General features: G+C 53.8%; 1 long non-coding RNA gene across 1 annotated transcript; it reads right to left on the reverse strand.

Moving 5' to 3' along the window:
* Positions 1 to 7,133: 7,133 nt before the first annotated feature.
* Positions 7,134 to 10,435, reverse strand: LOC123925915. Its single transcript, XR_006815107.1, has 3 exons — positions 8,986 to 10,435; positions 8,692 to 8,858; positions 7,134 to 7,487 (listed from the first exon to the last, which is right to left on the reverse strand). It is a non-coding gene; the product is annotated as an uncharacterized LOC123925915 (long non-coding RNA).
* Between the last annotated feature and the right edge of the window lie 295 nt (positions 10,436 to 10,730).

Here is a 10,730-nt window from a genome sequence, read left to right on the forward strand (position 1 = left end):
CCATCTCCAATGACTACTGGAAGTCCTTACAGATGTCTGCGTGAGCTGGGGTGCTGTGGGGCACAGACACGGAAGGTGCCTTGGCTCTCTGGGGTGCTCCGGGCCCCCGGGGGTGGGCAGCAAGAAATCGGAAGTTTGAGGTATTATCTGCTGATCTACAACCGGCACCCCAAAACCTAGGAGCTTAAAACAACAAGCATTTTTTCTCTCCTACAGTTTCTGAGGGTCGGGGATCTGAGATTGGCTTAGCTGGGCATGACAGCAGGGTCTCTTGTGAGGTCACAGGCCAGCTGTTGGCCAGATGTGCATCATCAAGAGCTTGAAAGGGCTGGAGGGGTCGCTTCCAAGAGCTCACCCACATGGTTATTGGCTGGAGTCTTTCGTTCCCCACTGTCTGTCGACTGAGGGCCTCTAGGTTACTCCCTGGGCACCTGCAGACTCCACCTGGGTCCCTCCAGGGCAACAGGGCTCCCTCAGACTCAGTAATCCGAGAGACAGAGATGGACATGGATGGACAGAGAGACCGAGGAGGACAGAAAACTGCCAAAATGGAAGCTACAGTGTCTTTTATGTTTTAACCTAACCTCAGGAGTGACAGAGCATCTCTTCTGCTGTACTCACTAAATCTAGTCCACTCTCAAGGACAGGAGTTACACTGGGAGGCAAAATCGCTGGGCGCCATCTTGGAATCTGGCTCCCATGGCTGCTGAGCACCAAGGAAGACTTCGTCTGCTGCCATTTTGACCTCAAACTTTCTAGTCGGGTTCTTCTTTCCAGCTTGGCTCTTGGCTCAGGCGGAAGACCCTGAGGGCAAAGCATCCCCTGATGGGAACCAAAACTACCCCCTCAAGCAACAAGGACTGCCCTGAGCCAGCAAGATGAACTCCAAGACAAGGACGGATTTAACCTTCACAGCCTCCCTGCATGGACCCACCGTCCTTTGCCCCACATTTTCTTTATATAAACGTGGAGGTGTTTTTCACATTTTGGAGACAGTGTTTGAGATGTTAGTCTGTTGCCTTCCTGGTGTCGGCCTCACTAAAATAAATTCCTTCTTTGTTGTGTCAGCGCTCGCTTCTCTGCCTTTGAGTTTGGTCAGCAGTGAGTAGCCAGACCTGGTCTGTTTAGGGGTGCAAGGCATTCTCGTATCCCTTGCACCCCTGACCACTGACTATAAGTATAGAATCCCAGCAGAGGGGCTGGACATTCTTTTTTTTTTTTTTTTTAAAGATTTTACTTAAATTCAAGTTAGTTAACAGATAGTGTATTATTAGTTTCAGGGGTAGACTTTAGTGATTCATCAGTTGCATATAATACCCACTGCTCATTCCATCAAATACCCTCCTTAATGCCCATCCCCCAGTTACCCCATCCCCCGACACACCTCCCCTAGAGTTTCTTCCCTAGAGTTACAAGTCTCTTAGGGTTTGTCTCCGTCTCTGTTCTCATCTTATTTCATTTTTCCTTCCCTTCTCCTATGTTCAACTGTTTTGTTTCTTAAATTCTACATACATGTGAAATCGTGTGGTATTTGTCTTTGACTGACTGATTTCGCTCAACATAATATCCTCTAGTCCCGTCCATGTCATTGCAAATGGCAAGATTTCATTCTTTCTGATGGCTGGGTAACAGCCAACATTGTGGATGTATAACACATCTTCTTTATCCATTCATCCGTCAATGGACGTCTGGGCTCTTTCCATAGTTGGGCTATTGCGGACATCGCTGCTGTAAACATTAGGGTGCACGGGCCCCTTTGAATCACTATGTTTGTATCCTTTGGATAAATACCTCGTAGTGCAATTGCTGGGTCGTAGGGTAGCTCTATTTTTAACTTTTTGAGGAGGCTCCCTACTGTTTTCCAGAGTGGTCACACCAGTTTGCATTCAGGGTGAGAGGGTTCCCCTTTCTCTACACCCTCACCAACATTTGCTATTTCCTGACTTGTTAATTTCAGTCACGCTCACTGGTGCGAGTTGGGATCGCATCGTGGTTTTTATTTACATTTCCCTGATAACTGATGTTGAGCATTTTTTTCACGTGTCTGTTGGGGCTGGACATTCCCAAATGACATTTCTCTCAATCTGTGGCAGCCTGGGGAATTGTCCTCCACTCTGGGCACTTGTCTACTCTCGAGCTGCCCAGCCTTTGCCTTGGGCAGTGCCAAATAAATCCAGGCAGCTGTCCCTCAGTGTCTTTGTGGACTCATGGTCTGGGAGGTATGGCCAGTTACCATCCTCATGCCTACCTCCCCTGTCCCTACCAAGCCCAGGGATTCCAGAAGGCATAGCATTCCTTGTGGGACCCACAGGGCAAACTCCTGTCATACCGTCAAGACCAGGCTAAAGAATTTGAGGGCCCAGCAAAAGAAATATGGGACCCTTGTTTAAAAGTTATTAAGAATTTCAAAGTAGCGACAGTGGAAATGAACCCAAGGGCAAGACGCTTGGAAGCATGGGGTCCAGTGTGACTGTCCACAGCGTGCATGACACACAGGGCAGGCCTGTCATGGTAACAGCGTGTTACAGTAGATTTGTGTCTGTGTTCCATGGTCCGAGTGTTTGTCTTGTGACGTCCTATGACATCTGATGTCCCCATCCATTGTGAAGATGCTGCCCATGGATCAAAGTGTCTGCAGGGACACTTCCCTCTCTTCCCTTGTACACTCACTGTTGCGTGGGTCACGGCAAGCCTCCTTCATGTCCTGGGGTCTCAGACTTTTATGAAACCACTTATCGATTTTTTTAAAAAGACCTCTTTATCTATTTTGGAGAGAGAGAGAGAGCGCGCACAAGCAGGGGGAGGGGCAGAGGAAGAGCATCCCAAGCAGACTCCACACTGAGGTCAGAGCCAGGTGCAGGGCTTGATCTCATGACCCTGGGATCACGACCAGAGCCAAAACCAAGAGTCGGATGCTGGACCGACTGAGCCACCCAGGCGCCCTAGCGTGTGTTAATTCTCATTTAGTTTTAAATATGGCCTCTCATTCTGTGACTCAGATGAAAATCCCCATTTCAGACATAAATACCAGCATCAGGCTTAAGGACAACCTGATTCCCTATCTAATTTCAATTCTCTCTTCCTATAAGTGAGTTCTTTTCCAGTAGCCTCCTTGAATGTGTGTGTGTGTGTGTGTGTGTGTGTGTGTGTGTGTGTGTGTAAAAAGGTGCAGGGGTCCTTCCTTCCTGAGTCCTGTAGATATGGTTAAATTAGGGAAAAGACAGCTTATGTGGAGTATCAAAGTCCTCCTCCCAATCTAAGATTTTCTAGAAAAATTAGAGGCGTCAAGGAGCCAGGACATCCAAGCTATAGTCCAAGTGTCTGGCCTTCGCGTTCAGCCCACAAACATTCATGAAGCATCTCCTCACACCAAGTGCCGTGTTTGGTGCTGGGGCTCAGCAGGGATGCAGGGAGCCACGGCCCCCTCCCCGAAACAGAAGCTCTCCCCTCTGAGAAGGGAGGGAGGAACGTCGATCAGCACCCACAGCAACCACAGTTGTTGATCAGAATCAACAACTGTGTCTTCCCCATCTCAAACCAAAATAGGACCTTCCTTTCCATTACACGTGCAGGCAACCAACAAAAGGACTTCATGTGCACGACCGGTGCCGGTCGCAGATATGATCACATCACATGACAGTCGTCACATCTCAAAAGCTCCTGTAGTCTGTTGTTCCATAATCACAGGAGCACCAAGGTCAGAGCCACGGCTGGTCCTGGTACATCTGACGGTCAGAGAGAGGCTCCTGCGCTCCTACTCGCACATTCTTACGTTCCGTCGGCTTCGCTCAGTCTCATTGGTCTCCTCTGTGAGCCTATGTGCTGTATTTTATTCCTTCGAAAATATCATCGGCGGCCACCCCATGAGGGGTTTATGGCACAGGAAGGCCAAGAGGGAGGGGACCAGAAGATGAGCCCCACCATCGGCTCCCGGTTACTCCTCCACCGCCTACGGGGACAGGAATGGGCTTGCGCTCTCAATCACGTTCATCCGGGAAATGGATTTGCTGTCGTTTGCTTTTCTTTTGCTGAGCTGGGCCGGGCAGGTGACTGCCTCAGGGGCTCGATGCGGTGGAGGTGGGCTTCCCCCACCTACCAAGAGGACCCCTCTGCACTGGGGGGGAAGGAGAGGACATTTATGAGCATGTACGTGCATTTCCCCATTTAATCCTCCTGGCAAGTCTGGGAGGTGGTTCCTATCCCCATTTAACATTTGAGGAAAATGAGGCTTGGGGCCGTGAAGGGACTGATGCCAGGTAATCCTGTTTGCGAGCGACAGAGCTAGGACTTGACCCCAAAGCAACACTGTCCTCACTGACTTTGCACCAGGTGACCTTGGGTGTTTTCACCACTAGGGTGACCTTGGGTGGGACTCGGGGCTGTTTGGGCGTCAGATAAGGCAGGTATAGCAAGGGTGACCCATTACTGTCGTGGACAGAAGGAACCTCAGAAATTCAAACAAATGACTGCTCTCCTCTAGGGTGGTCTGAGAAGTCTTGAGACGGGCAGTGACAGATTCATACTCAGGGAGGTAGAAAGGAAGCTGGGGGGCTGGGCATCAGGGCAGGGGGCAGTGAGGAGATCAGGCTGGACCAGTCAGGGGGGTGAAGGGGGCCAGCCAGAGAAGACTGGTGGCCTGGAATGGAAGGTTGTTTGAGCCCCATGGCCAGGCTTCACAGTTTACACTCGTCCCAGTGGGTTACTGGGGAGCCATGAAAGGTTCTAGAAAAGGGGAAGCGCTCTAATGAGTTTCAGTTTAAGAAACGGATTGGGACGTGGCAGAGGATTTATGTGACAGCAGACTGGGGACAGGAAAGCTGGCTAGGCAGCGACTCCCGCGGCTCAGGTGAAAGCGGAGGGCCTGCCTCACCCATGGGGAAGTGCCACACCCGTTTACAGCAGGCAATAAAACTAGCAGCGGCTGCTTTCTTCCTCCTTTCCAAGTGGCCAACCACACTGAAGATTCTAGAAAAGAAAGGGCAACGGAAGGTAAAGGTGCAGCTTCAGGCTCTGGAGCCCAAGAACGTGGCTCAAATCCCAGGTTTGCCGGTTACTTACCCCCTGGGAGACCTTGGGCAACCTGCCTAACTGGCCTCCGCTGGCTCTTCTGTAGAGTGGGGAGAATACTGTGGCCCCGGCAAGGAACCGTTGAGGTTAAGTGAGTGGAACCATGCGGCTAGTGCCGCTCCTGTCTGTATGCAGTCGGTGCCTAATAACTAGGTGTGGAATGGTTGAGTGTTTTAGAAGGAAGAATTCCAAGAGAGAAAATCAGAGGTGTTTTGTTTTGTATGTGAAATGGAAAAATCCAGATAAGAAAGATGAGGGTTTTGTTCTGGTTACTTCCTGATACAGTCCTTTTCAGTGTTTGGGGAGGGGCGTTCCTGGTCCTCCCCCCCCACCCCCCACCCGCAGCCCTATCCCTCGGGGTTCTGCCCACATCACTCCCTTCAAAGAGCTGAGCAAGGCAGCGGGAGGGCTGTGTGGTTGAGGGTTTGGATTCTGACTTTGCGGCTGGGTGTGGCCTCAGTGCCCTGCTCTGGGGTGCGGTGGGAACTGGGGTGTGACCCTGCTTTTCGTCAAAGCAGCTACAGAATTCCTAGAGAAGGTCAGCTGTTTCAACATCTGAACACTTGCCTGAACCTTTCTCTGACTGATGATTGTCAGACAGCGGTCGGCTTCCCGGCCCCCCACCTCACCCCTTCTTACAGGAGTAGAGGAGGGATGGCTCCCAGGACCCCTGGAGCTCTTCTCTGCCCATTTATCCCAGCTTTGGCTGCCTGAAGGTGGGACTCCTGGCATGGCATTTGAAAGCCCCCCCCAACACTATTTGGGGCTCACCCCAAGCACAGCTTCCCCGATCACCGCCCTCAGCCCCCTTGTTGGCTCAGGGCACAGTGCCTCTGCTGAGAATGACTTTTCCAAAACCGCATTGGGGCAGGGGTGGGACACAAGGAAGGGGGCCGAGTGGGGGACAAAATCTGTAGATAACTCCATCTCGTAGGCTCCAGATAGGCTCTAAATACACTGTTGGTCTTTTAATTTATTCATCAGGCCAGATTTTCAGGCAGGCTTTCTTAGGCCTGTTATCCAGAAAACCTGACTCATGGATTAGGTAACTGGCCAGGATCACACGGGAAACAGCGTTCAAACCCAGAATGCCAGCCCAGCTGATTCCAAGGCTCCGGGACACAGCCCTCCCTCCTCAAACTAGTGAGATGCGAACTAAGACCAAGAGAGACGTGGGGAGAGATCACTCAGGCACGGGGACGGGGGGGGGGGGGGGAGCATTGCTGAGAACTCGCAGGGCTGGCCCTCCGACCTTGATTGCCAAGGGTACAAAACCGACCATTGTACGTTGACGGAGCTTTTAGCTGAAAAGGAAACTCAGGTGAGCATAATGCCAAAGTTCCAGGAGCCCACGGTCCTCAGCATTTACTGAGCTCCAGCTGTGTTCTTGGCCCTGAGGGGACACACTCCAGGGGTCTCCTGCCAGGGAGCCCAGGAGATCTGTTCATGGGTGGCCTGGGCCCTGGGCCAGGGTGGGGTGGTATGAGTCAAGGACGGGTAGGGAGAAAGAGGAGGCAGTTTCATGAAAGACCATTGTTGGGACAGTCCTGTTGGTGGGCCTGGAAACTTCTTATATTAGATTCTGACCCCCATGGCTTTTGGGGGGATAGTTTATCCCACAGAAGACAACTGTGCTCTGAGAAGACTAGTCTTGTTGGGTGTGTGTGTGTATGTGTGTGTGCGCGCGCGTGCGTGTGTGCTGTGGCGGGGTGGGGGTGTCCAGTGGACCACCGGAGCTGTCTCTCCTTTCATCGCCCCCCGAGATGGCCTCCCCCCGGCTCAGAGGAGCTTTGTCCAGCAGCCAAATCTGAGGTATGTCTGAGGTGGACAAAGCCAGATCTGGAACCTCGCCCCCAGGAGACCTGGACCCCTCGAGGGGTCAACAGACCCGTTTACCCACAGTGTCAAGAGATTCTCCACAGCCAGAGGCAGCCAACAGCCAGAGCGCCAGCAAAACTGCCTCAGGAGCAGGGAGGGTGATTCTGAGGAAACTGAGGACACAGAGGGAGCACTTCCTGGGCGGAGCCTCGGGAGAACCCGGGTGGAGGCAGCTCGCTCAGGGAGCGGCCAGAGGTGGGTTCGACGTCGTGAAAGAGGCAGCTGCCAGGTGCTATGCTAAGTGCTGACCGGGGCCTGTGGGATGGAGCTGAGAGGAAGGCCCAGCTGACGTTCCTCCACCTCAGACACATCCCTTTCCAGAAGCTCGTGGGCTCTCAGCCCAAGTGAGGCCCAGCAGCCGCTCTGAGTTAATGGGGTCACGGAGCATTTGCCAGCTCCGGGAATAAGAGCTTGAGCGAGAGGGACAACTCCGGTTCTGCTCCTCACCAGCTGGGTCACCTCAGGCAAGTTCCTCCAGGGCCGCGATCCAAGTTCCTCTTTGCGAAACGAAATGGGACTAATCCGCCGACCTCACAAGGAAGCTGTGGGAACAAACCAGACAATAGAAGTGAAGCAAGACTCCTGAGTCACCAGGGAAATGCAAATCGTGTCCGATGAGATAACTCCTCACACTCCCTGGGCTGGCCAACGCTCAGAAAGACTGACCACATCAAGTCCGAAGCAGGCCATGGAGCAACTGGAAACCTCACAGGTCCCTTATCTTCCAGAAGCCTCTGAGGAGCCCTGTTGCCCCCACTCAGGCTGTCCACAGTGATGATTACTAACAGGAGGCCTTCCTCTGTCTCCTCGGCGCGAGGGGCCTGGTCCCTGTCTCTGAGGCTCAGATTTGGAGCCCCTTCCCCCACCAGTCTCCATCCCCCTCTGGACACTATCCACCGTGGGTGGGAGGTGTCCCCTGTTCTTCGACATTCTACGGGGTACTGGCTGTTAGTGACCATGGCACCCCTGGGTTTCCTCGTGGTCACTCTCTCCTCGGGACTCAGACCTGAGCCCACAGAGGCTGGGCTGGAGGACATGCCAAATGGCTGTTCTGAGTCGGGCGCAGAGTCACTCAGTCCTTCCCTAGGTTGTCTTTCAGGCCAAGCCAGCCTGGCTCGCTGAATTTTCCCTCAGGATCCAGGGGGGTCCTCAGTCCCTCACGGAACACAGGTGCTCATTGGAGCTGTCCCTCTAGTCCCTGAAGTGAGCTCTGAGCATAGCAGGTGTGCCCTTCTGGCTGAAGCTAGAATCTTCCCCCCACATACACACAAACATGCAGCAAAGGGTTTTGCCTGGCACCAGACACATAGCAGGTACTCAGTAAACATCGACTCTTTCCCCCCGACATGGGCACACACGTGCGCACACAGGCACGGAAAACATGTTTCCCTGCGGGCGCGCAAGTCTGGTGAAGCTCCTCTGAGCTGTGGAAACTCTAGGGCCCAGACCCATGTGCGGTGTAATTGCTACACATAAGAATCCCTTTCCTTTGCTAGACGCCAGCTACCTGCAGAGGATAAAGGAAGAGGAAGCAGGGCTGGGCAGAGTGGAAGTTCTGGGGCACAGGATGGAAGAACCTTCGGGAAAGGGGGAAGCCTGGCCTGCCCTGGGGGCAGGGGACATGTTGGAGGTCTTTGATCCTTCCACACACTCTGCCCAGAGAAAGACAGCCATCAGGACAGGAGAGCAGGACATGGTCCCGAAGGGAAAGAGCCAGAAGAGATGCTTGGAGCCGGAAGAACCCACCAGAGGCACCGTCCGGGTGGAGGGAGCCCCCATGGGAACCGGCAGCGCGCTCAGCCTTGCTGCTCCGCTGGGCCTCCCCGAGCATGAGGCCAGCGGGCGGGAGGGGTCCACGCGAAGGCGTGTTGGAGGGAGGAAGGAAAGTCGATGGTGGATGGGGGCCGTAGAACCTGGAAAGGACCCAGAGAAAGGCCTTCGACACAATTTAGAAACCCAGTGGAGGCAGGGAAAGGCTCTGGTTTAGAACGGCAAGGCCAGGAAATGCATGGGGGGGCTCCCCTCCTCCCCCACACCCACCTGTCCTGTTGGGGTCCAGGACAAAGCCTTCGTTCCCGGAACGGGTCTTCTGGAGGGCACCAGCGTGGAAAATAAGACGGCGTGGGGGGCGCAGTGCAGCCGGCCGCATGAGGGTCCCGTAGAGCTGGGTTCCTATTTCGGTTCTGCCACTTCCCAGCGAGGTGGTTTTGGACACAGTATCTAACCTTTCTGGCCTCTGGGGGACTGGACGTTGCTCTTTACTAGTCTGAATTATCGTGTCTAGCACAGCACACGAGCGTGACTAATGAAGTCACTCTTTCCTCCGTTCATTCAAACACTCATCAATCTCCTCTCACATCTGACCAACTCACGGCCATGTCCACGTCCTACCAGCTCCCCACATCTCCCTGTCAAACCCCAACAGCTGGATGCCCCCTGGAACGCATCTCCCGACACTCACCCCCACACTCTAGTCACATCGCCACCTACGGCTGCCAGAACCTTCCAGGCTCCCCGGTGCTGTGAGCATCTGGGGGTCCAGCCCCGTCAGAAACACACCCCAATCCAGCCCTCCTCCCCTCCCCAGGCGGAGTGAGTTGGGCCCTTTCTTGGCTCTGGAAGCCCCTTACACACGGGCCTCTCATTTGACGGTGATCAGGATGGGTCTGCCTCCCCTGTGGCCTGGGGGCTCGCAGAAGGACAGCACTTTCGTTCTTGGCTTCTCCCTGTGTCCCTCAGCCTCTGGCGCAGTGTGAGGGCTGAGAAGATGTTGAGGCCTGAAGGAAAAAATATGCTATATACACGGTACAAGTATGGGTGGAACGGCGTCCCCCCACTCCAAACCCTCAAAAGATATGTTGAAGTCTGTGATGAGCTGAATTTGCCCCAAAATGTACATATTGAAGCCCTTGTCCCCAGTACCTAGGGCCTCCCGTGACTGTATTTGGAGATGGGGCCTTTGAAGAGCTGATAAGGTTAAAACGAAACCTTGAAGATGGGTCCTACTTCAATCTAACCGGTGTCCTTCTAAGAAGAGGAGATTAGGACACTCAGAGTGTCACACTGGAGAAGACCGCCACGTGCAAGCTCGGGAGAGAGGCCTCCAGGGAAACCAAACCTGCCAACACCTTGACCTGGGATCACCAGGTCCCGGAACCATGAGAGGAGAAGTGTGTCGCCGGCGTGGCCCGGTCTGTGGGGTTTGGTTCTGAGTCCAGACCAACGGATACCAAGTCCTAACCCCCAGCACCTCACAGTGTGGCCTTATCTGGAGCTGGGGTCCTGGTAGCTGTAGTTCGTTAAGATGAGGTCATCAGGCTGGGCCCTCTTCCAGGCTGCCTGGTGTCCATATGAGAACGGGGAATTTGGACGGAGACGGGCACACAGGGAGAGCACTGCGTGAGGGCGAAGAGGGCTCCCTCGGGGACTTCCTGTTCCAGAGATGTGAGACAACGCGCGTCTGTTGTGTGAGGCCCCCAGTTTGTGCTTTGTTACAGCAGCCCTGGGAGACACAGGATGGAGATTAAAAAAAAAAAAAAAAAAAAAAAAGAATTACACGATTACAAGCTTATGGGTGCAAGGGGTTTTCTGCCCACAGCAGCACAAAACTGGGGACCGCGCCAGATTTTTGGCGATGAGCTCCCAGTGCTGTCCTCTGTGTCACTCTTGTTCTTAACCCCTGTCTCCTCTCAGCCATGCGACTCAGTGCTCTGCGCTGGTCTGAGCTGGTGTGCCCCTTGAACCATGCTCTGCCCCCAGACGGGCTCAGGAAATGCTGTAGCTCG

The sequence above is a fragment of the Meles meles genome, chromosome 15, assembly GCF_922984935.1.
Source record: "Meles meles chromosome 15, mMelMel3.1 paternal haplotype, whole genome shotgun sequence".
Taxonomy (NCBI): Eukaryota; Metazoa; Chordata; class Mammalia; order Carnivora; family Mustelidae; genus Meles; species Meles meles.